Raw genomic sequence first — 16,472 nt, forward strand, 5'->3', positions numbered from 1 at the left:
GTTTGTCCAGGGGTCTAGGTGCAAAGAAAGCTGACCCCCAACTGCCTCCAGAGCTGGAGTCAGGCAGTTATCAGTGCTCCTGGAGTGCTACCCGATTGTCCATAGGATCATAGGAGGTTAACTAGGCTAATGGCCTCAGGGCCCTTACAAGCCTAGTCAAGTTCAACCCATGCTCCCAAGGGTGTCTGGTTCAAGCAGACACTAAAATCAGCACCCAACTGCCCATGTCCCTCTTGGACATGGGCAATTAGGTGCTGATTTTAGTGTCTGCATGAAATTTCCAGCTTACCTCCTGTTTGACACCAAGCAAGCCATTTAAACAGACAATGTACTGGAGCAATTGGAAGTTTATGCTAGACTCCTTAATCTCCCGGACTGCACGCACAGTAATTATGAACCTGCTGTCGTTATTTGCCAGACATTTCCAATTGCATAGCTGATCTAGTTCAGGAAATGTTAAGGTAATATCACCAGAACACTACTTTTTAATGCAATACAGGTGACTGACTCCAAGTGCAACAGGCACTGCATTTGAAGATTAAGAACTTAAATGAAAAGCTGTTTGCCAGCAGCAGCCACTGCATTGGTAACCACTCTTGCTAATGTTGAATTATTCAGATTACTTTTACTTCTGCAGAGACTGTATATATTGACTTAGCATGCTAGCAGATGGATATTTCTTATGCTCTTATTTAAAATGTGCTGCACATGGCTGGACCATATGTTATGATGCTAGTGATCTTTATAGTTTCATACAATTCTCCAAAGCTACCAATAAAGTACATGTAATTTATTTCTTCATAATAATAATGGATGTACACACTCAAAGTGGTTACAACTGCTGGTCACAGTGTGGAGCTCTTATCATCCGGTCATTTTTAAACAGTCAATCTGGCTTTGCAGGATGTGTGTATGTGTGAAGCTGGAATATTCTGGCTACCATGTGTGTGTGAAACAAATCTGAAACTTGGGTCATTATTAATTTGACACAGAACCTGGAGATGGATGTAGTCAACAATGTAACTATAATTGCTAGGTTTGGGGTAGGTCTGTGGATATAAATGTACATATAATCTGCCACTGGCCAAATGTATTTCTAATGAATAGGAGTTTCAAAGGAAGAGAAGTTTACTATTGCTCATGCCAAGTCTGTTTTCAATGTGAGACTAATTTTTGTTTTTTGGTTATCAGTGCTCATGCTATAAAATTCAAAATAAAGGCTTTATATCAAATATCTGCAAGCACTGTCAAGGTAAATAAGAAAACAGTATACACACAAAGGTTTGAACAACATAAGTGGGGAGGGACAGCCAAGTAATGGAACATTGGAATGGTTGGTGGGGATTGGTCCATTACCCCCCCCACACACACACACACACACTTTTAAAGCAGTTTCCTGCTTATTATTTGCTTATATTTTTAGAAACATTTTATCTGTCTCACAGGTTACATACTTTCTTCTTTGAGTAAACTTGTTGGGAAGACAGTTCTGCATCCTCTCTCCTGCTGCTGTCCTACATGTGTATTTTCCTCAGTGAAGTATTTCCTGTATCTTCTTCTTTAAGGATTATGTTGTAATCTACAACGTTGGCTGTGCTACAACTTTAACTAGGTATACACTCCCCCATACTTTAAAACTGTTGATAAAGACTAACTTTTGTATTATTTTGCAGCAATCTACCTAAAATGCTAAAAGTCTAAAACATCTTTTCATGTTTTATGTGACCGTGGAATTGTTCAAGTACCCTTGATGTTACTCTTTCCTCATTTTAACCTTAATACTTTTATTATAATTGTTTCTGAAAGCCAAGTACTAAAATAGTCTAACACACACTGATTGTGAACCGTTTAATACTGTTTGATGATATACCACAAACTGCATGCCAATTCCACTAAAGTGTTTTTAGAACTTATTGTAAAATATGTAACAAAAGTTCAATATACTTCCACACAAAATCGATCTTCTCTCTAGCACCTCAGCCACACTTGCCTTTAACAGAGTAAACTCTAATCACTCATACTAGCAGCCTTTTATAATATTGAACACACCCACTTAATCAATTACTTAAGTAAAAAAACATCCCCATAAAAACGTTTGAATACATTAACAATACATTAACATGTTATAAATCATTTTACAAAAAAACTTCTCCATGTACATTCATGATTAACCCTATAGGGCTCATTGTATTAAATGTCACCATCATAAAAGCCTCCTTTTTCCTCAATAAACATTTTATTTGCTGTTCATTCATATATTCATTCCCTTTTACACTATCTAGTACTGTAACTAGTAACCCCTCCGGGTTACCATTATGATGTTTATTAAAATGTAGTGTTATAGGGCTAGTTTGTTTATTATTTTTAATATCTCTAATGTGCTCTTTTATTCTGCAGGAGAATAATATTTTAGTTTCTCCCACATAAAATTTATTACAAGAACATTTGAGACCATATATAACCCTTTCAGTTCTACAATTAAAAGTACCATTAGTTTGGAATAAAACTCCATTAATGTTAAATTCCTTAACTATATATTTACATACATACAGTAAAAATACAGTTCGAACAGAAGAGGAACAACGTGAGTAAGGGAGAGAGGACATGGTTATACATCTGGAGAAAGGGGAATGTCGTACACGGAAGGTGAAACAAACGGGGAAGAATATCCTGCACTCCCTAAACCAGGGAATGGTAATCATTTAAATACTTTTCGTGGAGCCCAGGCGAGTTGGAAGCGGAGATGGAATGGACAGGGACACCAGAAGGTATATAACACACATCAGCAAACATTTAAACGTAGTAAATGGGACTAAATTGTTAAATGTAGTACCAACTGACTAAGTTTGTGGTTAATTTATCTGGTTATGCATTATCGGACTGTGAATTAAATGTTCTTGATAAAGGTCTAAAATTTGTACCAACAGTTCTGCCTAGACTACATGAATTGAAGGTGAAATTATTTGTTTTAGTCGTAAATTAAATTTATTGGATTATTTTTAGAACTGATGTTACTGACAATATTTCATATGAAGAAGATAAGTGAGGAATTTAAGTAGTACTGATGACAGTTTATTCTTGCCATTCAAATGAATTTGTAAATGCCTACTGTAAATTGAATACAGATGGAGTAAAGGTAAAAATTGATTTTATGCCCCCACAAAGAAATGAAAACATTAAGTATTTTAATGTGTCACTTAGTCAATGCTGAAAAGGAATTTCATGCATTTTTAAAGTGTAAAAAGAATGTGAAATATAATATAACAAAGGAAGAATGGGAATGTCTTACAAAATTAAGTCAAAATGCTGAATTAATATTTAAACCAGCTGATAAAGGTGGTAGGCTGGTTATTTTAAATTATACACAGTATCTGACAATGTGTTACACACATTTGAATAAGGAAAATGTTTATGAAAAAATCAGTGTAAAGGAATATGAAAAAGCACAGAAGGAATATAGTGATTTGATAAACAAGGGGCACAGATTACATGGCAGTCCCTTGTTTTTGTTTAAATAAATTAATATTAAACTCAAAAACATTATGTGTTAAGCAAAAATGTATAAGTTCTACTATATATTTGGTAACTGGACTATTACCTATAAAGAATTTAAGAGCCTCAATCCCAAATTCATGCCTGATATTTGCATAGAGGCTCTTTACCATCCACTATAATCCAGTACATTTGATTATTCCATTCAACATTCTTTACTTTATCTAAAAAATCAAAAATATCACAAACATAGGAAGGTAAAGTTTTCACTGTAGGTAAAGTACAGTTTTGTACCTACCATAAATGTAGATGTTCGAAGATCCACATTGCTGCAGTCCTAACACTTGGGTAGTCCGCTGTCCATGGTCGGCCCGAATATCAAAGTATAAGGCTGACGTCGGTCAGGGCGCATTTAACTGACGTCAGGACGTCAGGGTACAAATGCGCATGACCGGCGTCATATCCTCAGTCTTTTCTTGCCCCAGATGTCAGAAGACCTTAAAAAGAAAGGTCAAAACCAAAAGACAGCAAACAAATAACCAACCACCCTTGCACTAACTATATGTACAATAGATATAATACACACAATATGTACAACCCAACCCATACAAACACCTCCAAGTACAGAGGGGGAGGAGGGAGGGAAAATTGGACTGCAGCAATGTGGATCTTCGAACATCTACATTTATGGTAGGTACAAAACTGTACTATGTTCTTCATCTCACATTGCTGCAGTCCTAACACTTGGGTAGAATCCCAAAGCAGAGATAAGGGAGGATGGCCAACTATAAGAAAGCAGGAGCTGCCAAAATGCCCTGCAAAACCGCAGTGGCAAAACCAGCCCTGGACTTAAGAGTAAAGTGGCAGGTGATAATGCCTAGAGAAGGTATGCACAGAACTCCAAGTAGCTGTCTCTAAAATATCCTTGGTTGCCACTCCCCTCAAAAAAGCTGTGGAAGTGGCAGTAGCCCTAGTGGAATGAGGCCTAATCCCAGCTGGAACCTCCTTCCCATGATGGGAATAACAGAAAGCAATGCAAAACCCAATCCACTTAGAAATAGTTTGTTTTGACACAGGCTTGCCCTGAGAACTCAAAGCAAAAGAAACAAACAACTGCTGAGACTGCCTGAACCCTTTAGTTCTGTCCAAATAATAACGCAACTGCCTGTGTACATCCAAAGTGTGCAAAATCTTTTCCCCTTTACTTTGGGGATTTGCATAAAAAGTAGGTAAATGAATAGTCTGGTTTAAAGCCACACTAGAAACCACCTTAGGCATAAAGGAAGGATTAGTACGTAATGATACTCTATCCTTATGGAAAATCAAGAAAGGCTCAACTGCCATAAGGGCCTGCAATTCAGAAACCCTTCTTGCAGAGGTAATGGCCAATAAAAAAGCAGTCTTCCATGATAAATATTTCAACTCAGCAGTAGCTGCAGGCTCAAAAGGTTGTAGAGTGAGTTTCTCCAACACAAAATTGAGATCCCAAGCAGGAGTAGGAGCTCTTCGTGGGGGTCTGATATTCTTTGCCCCTCTAAGAAATTGCTTGAACAAAGGATGAGAAAACAATGGCGGGTCACAATCATAGTGAGCTGAAATTGCTGCAGCATGAACTTTAATAGAAGAGAAGGACAAACCTTTGTCCAGTAACTCAGTAAGATATTGAAGAGCCACACTTAAATTAGGCTCAGAAACATCAAAATCCTTTGCTGTACTCCAAAATAAAAATCTCTTCCATTTATCTGCGTACACTTTCCTTGTACTAGGCCGTCTAGCTTCCAAAATCACATTCAAAACTTGTTGTGGAAGTTGAGACCCTTTATGGTTCAAAACAGAATATGCCAGGCTGTCAGGTGAAGAGAGTGAAGTTTGACATTGAGCAAATGGCCGTCTTCCTGTGACAACAGGTGTGGAACCGAAGGCAAAGGCCATGGAGGCTTCCTACTAGACTTCTCAGTAATGGGTACCAGTGCTGTCGAGGCCAATCTGGAGCTATTAAAATCATCCTTGGCTTGTCCTGTCTGACCTTCAGAAGTACCTTTGGGAGGAGAGGCAGAGGTGGAAAGGCATACACATGAAGATTGCTCCAATTGAAAGAAAGAGCATCCACTTTCCAAGCTGTGGGATGAAACCTTTTTGTGCAAAACTTTGGCAGCTGATGGTTTAGTGGAGAAGCGAACAGATCTATGTCTGGAGTTCCCCATGACACTGTCAATTTCTGAAATACATGAGGATCCAATTTCCACCGTGGGGATCCATAATTGTCTGCTCAACACATCTGCTAAGGAGTTCTGTGCTCCTGGCAGAAACCTTGCCTGAAGATTGAGCTGTAAACTGAGAGCAGTCTCCCACAAAATCATTGTTTGCCTGCATAGAGGATAAGAATCGTTCCCCTTGCTTGTTGATGTACCACATGACAGTTGTGTTGTCTGTTAGAATCAACACCTGTCCTGGAAGAAGGAATTCCTTGAAAGCTATTAATGCAAACTGGACTGCTAACATCTCCTTCATGTTGATATGTAGATGTTGTAGTCTGACAGGCCACTTGTTTTGTATCCATTTTCCATTCAGATGAGCTCCCCAAGCTTTGTCTGAGGCATCTGTCGTTAAAATCTGACTTGCCTCTGGCCGGGTCACAGAGAGTCCCTTGTTTAGGTGACATTCCTGAGCCCACCACAAAAATTCCTTCTGAATGCAAGGTATTATTGGAATGACAGTGTCCAGATCCTGGCAGTGCTGTGTCCATACATTTTTGAGATACCATTGTAGCTTCCTCATATGCAGTTTGGCATTGGGAAGCACCAGAATACAAGATGCCATGAACCCTAAGGCTTGAAGGACTGTCCTTGCAGTCAGCCCGGACTGATGAGATAGTTGACGGAAGTAAAGGGATAGACTCTCTTGTTTGTCCGGGGTTAAAAAGGCCATCTGGGCTGCTGTATTCAGTCTCACACCCAGAAAGCACATGTCTTGAGAGGGTACTAGACTGGACTTTATTTCGTTCACAGAATACCCTAGGCATCTTAGCACTGCTATCACATACTCCAAATGACGAAGAAGCTCTCCCTTTCCTTGAGCCAGAATCAGGCAGTCGTCCAAATAAGGATAGATCTGTATCCCTTTTAGTCTGAAGAAAGCTATCACTGGAGCCAGAACTTTCGTGAACACTCTAGGCGCAGTAGATAAGCCAAAGGGCAATGCAGAGAACTGACAGTGAGAAGTCCCAGCCCGAAAACGCAGATACTTTCTGCAACTGAGTCTGATAGGAACATGAAGGTAAGCCTCCTTGAGATCCAAAGTTACCATCCAATGATCTTTGCCCAGCAGAGGTAAAAGCTGCTGCAACGTCAACATTTTAAACTTGGGAATGTCCAGATAAGTGTTGAGGATAGATAAATCCAAAATTGGTCTCCACGTGTTCCCCTTCTTTGGTACTAGGAACAGGCGAGAATAAAATCCTAGGCCCAATTCTGGCAGAGGGACCGGCTGTATGGCCCCTAGTTGGAGCAACAGAGAAACCTGTCTGTGAGCCTCTATTCTTTGTTGAGGAGGAACGTCTGGCATGCCTTTGAAAGGAGGCAAGGTATGGAAATAAAACCTGTAGCCGTGGTGTATGATATCCAATACCCATCTGTCCTGGGTAATTAAATTCCAATTTTCTTTGAAGAGTGCCAACCTTCCTCCCAAAGGTGCTGCCAGACGAGCAGGCTCTGGCAGCTGAAAAGGTAGGTCATTGGGTCTGTTTACGAAAGGACTGACCCCTGCCCTCACCAAGCCTGTGCAGGAGAACTCCCTGTTCTAGGCGAAAGAGCCCTGAGCTCTGCCCTTACCACGTCTAGATCTACCCCTAGACTGGGAATCATAAGAAGGATCGTCCACCCCTTAGTAGGCCAATTTCTACTAAACTTTGGAGGCTGGACTTGCAAAAAATCTTTAACAGTCTGCATAGACTTAGCCTCGTCTTCCATCTTCTTTAAGACTGTCTCAACAGGAGGCCCAAACAACACGTCAGATTGTAAAGGAGCATCTAAAATCCTTGTTTTAACATGTTCAGACAAATTCTGATCCCTCAGCCAGGCGTGCCTCGAAGAACAGTCCCAGTGGCAGCCACCCTAGACGAGGCCTGTACAGCATCAAAACCACATTGCAAAGAATGCTTACCCACCTGTTCAGAAACATGGACTAAATCTTGCAACTCTTTACAATCAATACCAACTGCCAGAGCATCAACCTTAGACTTCAATTGTGAAAGGAGATAGTTTTGGTATTTCAACATGTGAAACTGGCAATTCAGAGCCCTCATAGCAAGAGTGGAAGAAGTATAAACTTTCTTTCCCCATCTATCCAAGGCCCTAGCCTCCTTATCTGTAGGAACCGGATTCTTAACAACAGAAGCCTTAACACCTTTAGGCCCCTGGCTAACAGTTTCTGGGTCTGCCCTAGGACTTTTAAAAGATACTTGTGAACGTCAGGCACCCTGTAATACCTATCCGGTTTAACAGGAGCAGGAGGCAAAGAATCAGGATTAAGAGAAGCCTCTGTAAAAACATCCTCCACTACATCCAAAACAGGAGGTATAGCCAAAGGCCTATGCTGGGGTAAAAACAGAAATTCCCTAAGTCTTTTCCTGGAATCAGAGAAGTCCTGACCTTCCCACTTAAAATGCTCCCTCATGGAATGAAGAGTTTCTGAAAAAGAAAAATCCTCAGGAGGAGTAGCAGAAGGAGTAGAATCATCCACATCAGAATCAGAATATGGAGAGTACTCCTGCAAGTCTTCAGCCGAAGACTCTGAAACATCTGAAGCTTGCTCAAAACCCCCCAGCTCAGGCTCCACCCTAGGTCTCTTAGCAGGAGGGGGCATAGAACCCCTAATCAAAGTAATCAAATCTTCTGGCATTTTAAGCATATGCTTCCTGGGCATAGTACCTGAAGAGCTAGGGGTAACACCAACTGAAGCTAAACCTGGCCTGCCTCTGGGAGAAGCCTTAGTAACAGAAGGAGAAGGCCTAACCACCTTAGGAAGGGAGGGGAGTATAGTAACCTGAGAAGCCCCCTCAGCCTGACTTGCCTCCTGAGAGGCCACATCTTGCAATAATAAAGTTTCACTCTGTGAACACAAAGAAATCTCCGGTGGAGCCACCGGCTCCACTGACACCTCTAAAGAACCGGCGTCCAGCACAGACGGTTCTTCTAGCCTAGGCTTAACTGTCTTGTCCCTGCGCTTCTTCGAGGAAGCGGGCGTCGGAGCATCCGACGGCATATTATAATTGCACCGCTTCCCAAAGACTAACCTTGCACAATCCAACCTTCTCTTTATAGTGCGTTTATTAAATCTAGCACAAGAGCAACAGCCAACAACGTCGTGCTCAGGCCCTAAGCAAGGAATACACAAAGTATGATAATCTCTATGCGGTATCTGTTTCCCACAAGAAACGCAATTATTAACTTTTTCTGACATCCGGTAAATGACTGAGGCAAGAAAAAACAAAAATATTCCCCAACGGGGTACTTAGCCAACTTTTGAACTCGGTCTGAAACTTCCAAATAGAAAAATCTCAGAACGCCAACCGGCACCGGACCATGCGGCAAAAAAGACTGAGGATATGACGCCGGTCATGCGCATTTGTACCCTGACGTCCTGACGTCAGTTAAATGCGCCCTGACCGACGTCAGCCTTATACTTTGATATTCGGGCCGACCGTGGACAGCGGACTACCCAAGTGTTAGGACTGCAGCAATGTGAGATGAAGAACATCAAGTAGCTATGTAAAAAAGAGACCTATGTTATGTAAAAAATAGTTACAACCTGAAACAATAGGTCTTCCCGGAGGTTGTGTAAAACACTTGTGTACTTTGGGGAGGCAGTAGAATAAAGCCATCCTGCAGCCTTCAACATTACATTTCGTATTAATATCTTTTTCAGAAAAATACCCCAATCTTTGACCTTTAAGTAATTCCACATAGTCAGGCATAGCATTATTGTAGACAGATATATCAGTATTTTCATAAATACTGTATCACACAAATGTTCCTCACACACAGCCAAGTATTGTGAATAGCATTACAACAAGCTTATTCCCTTTATCTGAAGGTTTAAAAACAAAATCCCGCATTTTACTCAGTACTTGAAGAGCTTTCCACTCACCCAGGGATAAATTGTATTTAATATCAGATTTATTATAAACTCATTGTAAGAACCTTCAATAGCAAAATTCAATAAGTTTGAAAAATGGACATCTTCATTCAAGACAGGTGGCATAAAACAACTCTTGTATGTGACATATTCAGTATCCAGCCTGCAGTATGTATTACAGACACTATCTGATTTACAAGTATAAAAACTTACAAATGAGGTATCAAGACTATCCTTGGACATAGATATATCAATATCGTCCGTAGTATTATGAAAATAATTCTTCAAATGAAGTTTTCTACTAAATTTAAAAACATTGCATTTATTATCATGCATACGCAGAAAAACAGTTGGTATAAACTTCAGTCCACGGTTTAGAACCGAATATTCTAAATCAGAAAATGCATGTCCAGATAAATTGACCACATAATTATCAGAAGAGGGAAGAGGGAAACAGTCACCATTTATCTCTTTTAAACCCCCCTTGTTGGTATTGGTCTCTCTGTACTTGTCCCTGTGTTTCACGCTGGCGTTTTCTCCCCTGTTTACCACCTCTGTAGTTCTAAGAGTCGTGACGAAAAGTCTGTTGAAATCGTTCAGGATGCTGTGCTGCCGGAAGGGCAGGAAACTCAGAATTATGTCCCACATCTTCTTCAAACGAAGTATCCTGGCCCTCTGAAGCAGAAAACAAAGAGTTGTAGTAACGAACATCTCCACCCTCTTTTTGGAAGCTTACGTAATTACGTGACCTTTTTCTATTCGTTCTGGAGATGAAAGCTTTGCCATTTTCAATCATGCAAGTCCCGGAGCATTTTCCTTTCTACCAGTTGTCTCGTATTCCCTCAAGCTAACATTGATGTCAAGCAAAAAATTGTCAAGTATATGAGCCGAAACTCCAGCCGATAGATTATCAAATAACTTTTTAATTTCTGCTCCCAGTTCTTTTTGTCTAACTCTGTCCCGTTCAGCTAAAATGTTCACCCATTCAGAAGCACACTTATGTGCAGCTGTCACCCAACGTTTATGGAATGCAATATCAGTCTCTTTCTCTAAATTGAACGGGAGGGTAGGGTCTTTGTAAACTCAACCCATGGGGTGTAATGTCCAAATCAACATACTTCTATAAGCCCGATAGATTAAAAAACGTTGCCGTCTCCTTCCACATACATTTTTCCGATTCATCAAGGAGAGACTTACTTTCTGCATTAAGCGATGATGGAAGTTTCTGACACACACTATTAAATGGATTGAAACAGCGTTTATTTCTTTATTTTTGCAAGTGGATAATTAATCAGTTATTTAATTATTGCTTGTTGGTTTTGTATATAAAATGTATGTGTTTCTATGGTTCTTTACTCCTTGAAGGCTACGGCCGAAACGTCCGAGAAAAAGAACTTGCTACAATAAAACTTGTGCATCACTTCTTGGTTGTATTTTGCCCCTGTGTAGTAAGTCTGCTAGGTAATCCAGGATGAGAGGTAGGGAGGGCTGTGCTGTTTCAGTTCCTTTAGCCTCGATCCAGGTGCAATACCTTTTCTACTTGTCAGCATTGGATTTTCTAGTGCTGAGGCAGTCTGGCCTCACGTCTAACTTCCAGGACTTGTTTGCTTATGCTGACAGCTGGAGGAGAGGTCAGGGAATAAGCCAGGCTGTCAGGTTCAGGGTCTGCAATTGTGGATGCATGAATTCCCCATTCTTCTGGGTCAGGGTTGTTGGGATCTGAGGTAGGTGCCATGGTGGCAGGGATGACAGGCCAGTGCTGGCGTGGCCAGTCTGGGGCAATCAAGATTACCCTTGTTTTTTCTTCCCTTATTTTGAGCAGTACCCTTGAAATTAGTGTTAGTGGGGGAAATGCATAGATACAGAGGTTTACCCATTGGAAGGATACAGCATCTACTTTCCAGGCCTTGCTGTGAGTTCCCCTGGTGCAGAATTTGCTGAGCTGGCGATTGTTGTGGGAGGCAAAGAGGTCCACCTTCATGGTGCTCCATTTCTGGGTTACAAGGTTGAAGGTTCTGTGGTCTAGCTGCCACTGGTGTGGGTCTGGCAGGTTTCTGCTTAAGTTGTCTGCCAGAGAGTTTTGGGAGCCTGGCAGGAACTGTGCTAGCAGGTGAATTTGCATGGCTAAAGCAGAGTGCCAAAGGGTCATGGCAAGCCTACAGAGAGGATAAGAGTGAGTTCCTCCCTGCTTGCTGATGTATCACATCACTGTGGCGTTCTGTCTTGATCACTAGAGGCCCCAGGAGAGTAGGGGGTCTGAAAGCTGTCAAGAGCGTGCTGAACAGCTAGCAACCCTTTTTGGTTGATGTGCAGATGTATTTGATTTGGGCTTCAATGGCCCTGAATGCACCTGCCATCTAGGTGTGCACCCCAGGCATAATCTGATGCGTCTGTGGTTAGAGTCTGGGCGGCGTGGGGTTGTGAGAAGGGAAGACCCTTGTTGTGGTTGCATGCTGCTGCCCACCAAAGAAAATGTTTCCTTAGACAGGGTATGATAGTTTCCAGGTCCTGAGTGTGTTGACACCAAAGGCTTTTTAGGTACCACTGTAGTTTCCTTATATGCAGTTTGGCATATGGAATTAGTAGAATTCAGGATGCCATGAACCCCAGAGCTTGCAGGATTTTCCTTGCGGATAACTGGGTTCTGGCGGCTAGTTGAGAGAAGTAGCCTGTCAGGCGTGTTTTTCTGGAGTAAGGAATGCCATCTGGGATGCTGTGTCCAGGCTTGCTCCCAGAAATGCAATCTTTTGAGTGGGGACTGGTTTGGATTTCTTTTTGTTTATAGTATACCCCAGGGAGGTCAGTAGGTGCTTTACAAAAGTCAGGTGCTGTAACAGCTTTTCCTGACTGACTGCCTGAATTAGGCAGACCTCTAAGTAGGGATAAATTTGAATATTCCTTTGTCTGAAAAAAGCAATGGCAGGCATTTTGTGAAAATTCTGGAGGCAGTGGATAAGTCAAAGGGAAGCACAGAGAACTGAAAGTGCACATTTCCTGCCCTGAAACGTAGGTATTTCCTGCAAGAATCCCTGATTGGGATGTATAGATAGGCCTCTTTTAGGTCTAGGGTGGCTAACCAAGCATCCTCGAAAAGCAAAGGAAGAAGCTGCTGGAGAGTGAGCGTTTTTAATTTTGGTATCACCAGGAAGGTGTTTAGAATTGATAGAGGATTGGGCGCCAGGTGCCCTCTTTTCTGGGTACCATGAAAAGCCTGGAATAGAAACCTTGGCCTATCTGGTCTGCAGGAACAGGCCGTATTGCCCAAATGGAGAGCAGGGAATGGTTTTGTTTTTTGGCCTCTGCCAACTGGTTTGGAGGAAGATCTGGGAACCCTTTTGGGGTTGGCAGACTGTGGAAATAAGATTTGCATCTCTGGGACACTATGTTGAGGACTCATCGGTCGTTGGTAATAGAGGCCCAGTTTTTTGCATGGGAGGAGAGTTTTCCTCCTAGGAGTACAAGCAGGTGGGCAGAGGTAATGGGTGGAGGTGTAAAGTCATTGTGAGTTCTTTCCAAAAGGGGGTGGCTTGGCACTCACTGTTTTTGAAGTGGAGGAACTCCACTGCTTAGATCTCTGCATTCCCTGGGACTGTTGTCGGGCGGGGGGGGGGGGTGGGCTGCTTCCCCTAGGTCTTGCCTGAGCTGGCCTGGAGGGAGCCGGAAAGGACCACTGCTTGGAGGGCCAATGCCTACTGAACCACAGAGGCTGGACCTGTAAGAAGTCTAACTGTCTGCATAGATTTAGTTTTTTCTTCCATCGTTTTAAAGACCTCTTCTGCCTAGGTGCCAAACAAATCGTCTTTGTTCAATAGTGCGTCCAATAATTTTGATTTGCCATGGTCTGGTAAGGTCTGTTCCTTGAGCCAAGCATGCCTTCTAAGTACGGAACCTGTGACTGCAGCCCTGCAAGATGCTTCTAGGGCGTTAAAGCCACATTGTAAGGTGTGTTTAGTAACTTGGCTTGCAGAACGCATAAGCTGTTGTAATTCTATATTTTCTGCACAAGCAGGAAAGGTAGATATTTTTTGTTTGAGGAGTTCCATGACATGTTGCTGGCATTTCAGCATGTGGAACTGACAAGCTCGGGAATCCCTGTCCGAGTGGGTGGGATTCTTAGCTGTGGTTGCTTTTATTCCTTTGGGTCCTTGGGAGATTACCTCAGGGTCAGCAGTAGGATTTTTGAAAAGAAATTTGTGAGAGTCAGGGGCTCTTATACCGGTCAGGTTTCCTGGGAGCAGGAGGAAGGGTGTCAGGAGTCTAACTGGATTCCATAAAGTCATCATCCACAACATCCAAGACAGGAGGAATGGCTAAAGGTCTGTGCTGTGGTAAATCTAAGAATTCCCCGAGTCTCTTTTTGGACTGAGGATAGTCCTGACATTCCCCATGGAAATATTCCCTTAAAGTATATAGGGTTTCACCAAATGAAAAATCCTCTGGAGGAGAGGCTGAAGGGATGGATTCCTCTGCATCTGAATCCTCATAAAACAGATAGGGGTTGCATGTCTTCATAATCAGAAACCTCAGAGTCATCGGACTCTTGGTCAGATAAAACTGCTGGGGACAAATCTCTTTTTTTTGGTAGGGGTAGGCTGGCTTCCCTAATAAGCATGATAAGGTCTTCCGCCATTTTAAGCATTTGAGATTGAGGCAAGGAAGCAGGTGCCCGAGCTTGGCTCGTTTTTTTTAGGTGTAGTTCTTACACTGGGCCTAAGAAACTCGGTAGTTTTAGAAAGAACTGAAGACGCGAAAGAAGTCGGTTTGTGTAGAGTATCAGTAGTGCGAAGAACTTCCTCGGAAGCCGGTGCTTGCTCAGCAGCTCCAGACCCATCCAAGGTAGAGAGATCCGCAGGATCCTTAGTCAAAGAAGAATCTCATGACATACCGGACTCCGAACGGGTCTTGGTAGAGGCCTGCGAATCCACAGAAGCAGTCATCAGGGGCTACAAAAGAGCCTCACTGAGAACCGGCGAACTGGCGACTAGCTTAATGTCATCGGCAGTTTTGTAACTGTGCGGTCTGTCTTTATCCTTATGCTTTTTTTGGAAGACTGGTAGTCAGACGGCTTACCAAAGCCATTTCAGAATACGGTGATCAAGAATGAAAATATTTAGCTACAATAAGGGCCCGACGACATAGTTCTGGAATTGAACAAAGCACAAAAGCGACAGCGAGGGACGTCGTGGTCTGGACCTAAACAGGTGACGCAGTAAGAATGGAAGTCTCGGTGTGGTATTTTTGCTTTCTACAGGCGAGACAATTGTTAACTTATTCTGACATCAGTCAGAGCAAGAAAAAAGGATCTTCAATGGGGTACTAAGCTTTAGAAGACTTCAACCTCAATGCAGAAATAAAACTCAGGTAGCGGCCTACCGGTACTCGTGTGAACTGCTTCTGCTTCGTGCTCCTCGGCAAGAAAGACTGATGTAATGGCGTTGGCTGCACGATTTTATACCACTGATGACCCGTCAGTCCTGGAGTGACAGCAACCAACGCAGAAATACTAAGCCTCTGGTATTCAGGCCGACTGAGGGCTACCCCTGGCAGGATAACCCAAGTGTGATGACTGCAACAGTGAAACACGAACATCAGTTTGTTTGTGTCTTTCGGCTTTTCCCGGTTAGGGGTCGCCACAGCAGAACTCCGGTCCGCTAATGACTGGCAGTAGATTTTTACGTACTGGCTTGCCGGGCCTAACGCACAACCTTCAGCGAAGGAAAGCCCATTCACGCATATCGCCACACAGAAGACGCTCTGAGAATCGAATGGGCAACGTCTAACTGTGAGGCGACAACGCTACCGCAGCACCACCACTGCAGTACTGAAACACAAACATCAGTAACATACTGAATTTCCATATACCATTAAAATTTGTTTAAAAATGTCTTTCCTCTTGTTCTGCTTCTTCCTGCTACTGCCCATCTCATAAAAACACTCGCCAAACTTTTAACCTCAGACAAATGCAGTTGAACAACATTTACCCCAACTTCATTTTACACTCAACTTCCACTTGATTCTACCCTCCAGTACTACTACAAATCCTTCTACACTCCTCTACTCTACTACTATCTTACAGACTCCTCATCCCACTCTATACATAGAAAATTATGCCACTGCAAATGGCATCCATCTACCAATAAATGACCCCTACAATTTCCCAAATTTCACACTCATACTCCTCCTCTTACTCTTGCATAGCAACACGGAGTCAAATCCAGGCCCAAACACTCGTCCTGCTTCTTCATTAATGCACAAAGCAACCAAAATAAAACAGACCAACTAAGCTCTCATCTCTATTTACTATCCCCAAATCACTGCTATCAAAGAACCTGGCTTAAGACACAAGATCCCTCCATACACCACTTCTTCCCAAGCTATGATTACTTTCTTGAAGCCGCACCAAGATTAAGGCAAGGAGGAGGTGTACGCTTCCTTTTCAAGTCAGACATCAACATACAACTTCTTGCTCAAAGTAATGCCTCATCAAATTCCTTTCCAAATTGGCTACTAACACAAATCCACTCTTCATTTAGTTCTCTAATTCTCTGTTGCCCACCTCCCTCCTCCTGCCTCATTACAATAGCTTAATAACCTACTCAATGACTTAACCTCCTCTGTTTGGTTAATCAGAAATCGTATTCATCTTTGTCACTTCAACCTCAACCTCCCTGGCCCCTCACAAAACTACATAATTGAACTTCTCCATGTATTTAATCTCTCACAACTTGTCTCTGAACCCACCAAGCCCAATCCTTCCTCATCACATCTCTCACTGCTTGATCTGATAATCACAGACAAAAAAATCCCCCCTTATTTCCCCTTTCAAAAAAAATCCCCCCTTTTTC

General features: G+C 42.4%; 1 protein-coding gene across 1 annotated transcript in view; it reads right to left on the minus strand.

The window, feature by feature from the left end:
* LPIN2 (lipin 2) overlaps window positions 1-16,472 on the minus strand; it is a 1,688,564-nt gene that overhangs the window by 1,329,916 nt on the left and 342,176 nt on the right. The window lies entirely within an intron of this gene.

This window comes from Protopterus annectens, chromosome 3.part0, assembly GCF_019279795.1.
Source record: "Protopterus annectens isolate FY-2018-M chromosome 3.part0, PAN1.0, whole genome shotgun sequence".
Lineage (NCBI taxonomy): Eukaryota > Metazoa > Chordata > Ceratodontiformes > Protopteridae > Protopterus > Protopterus annectens.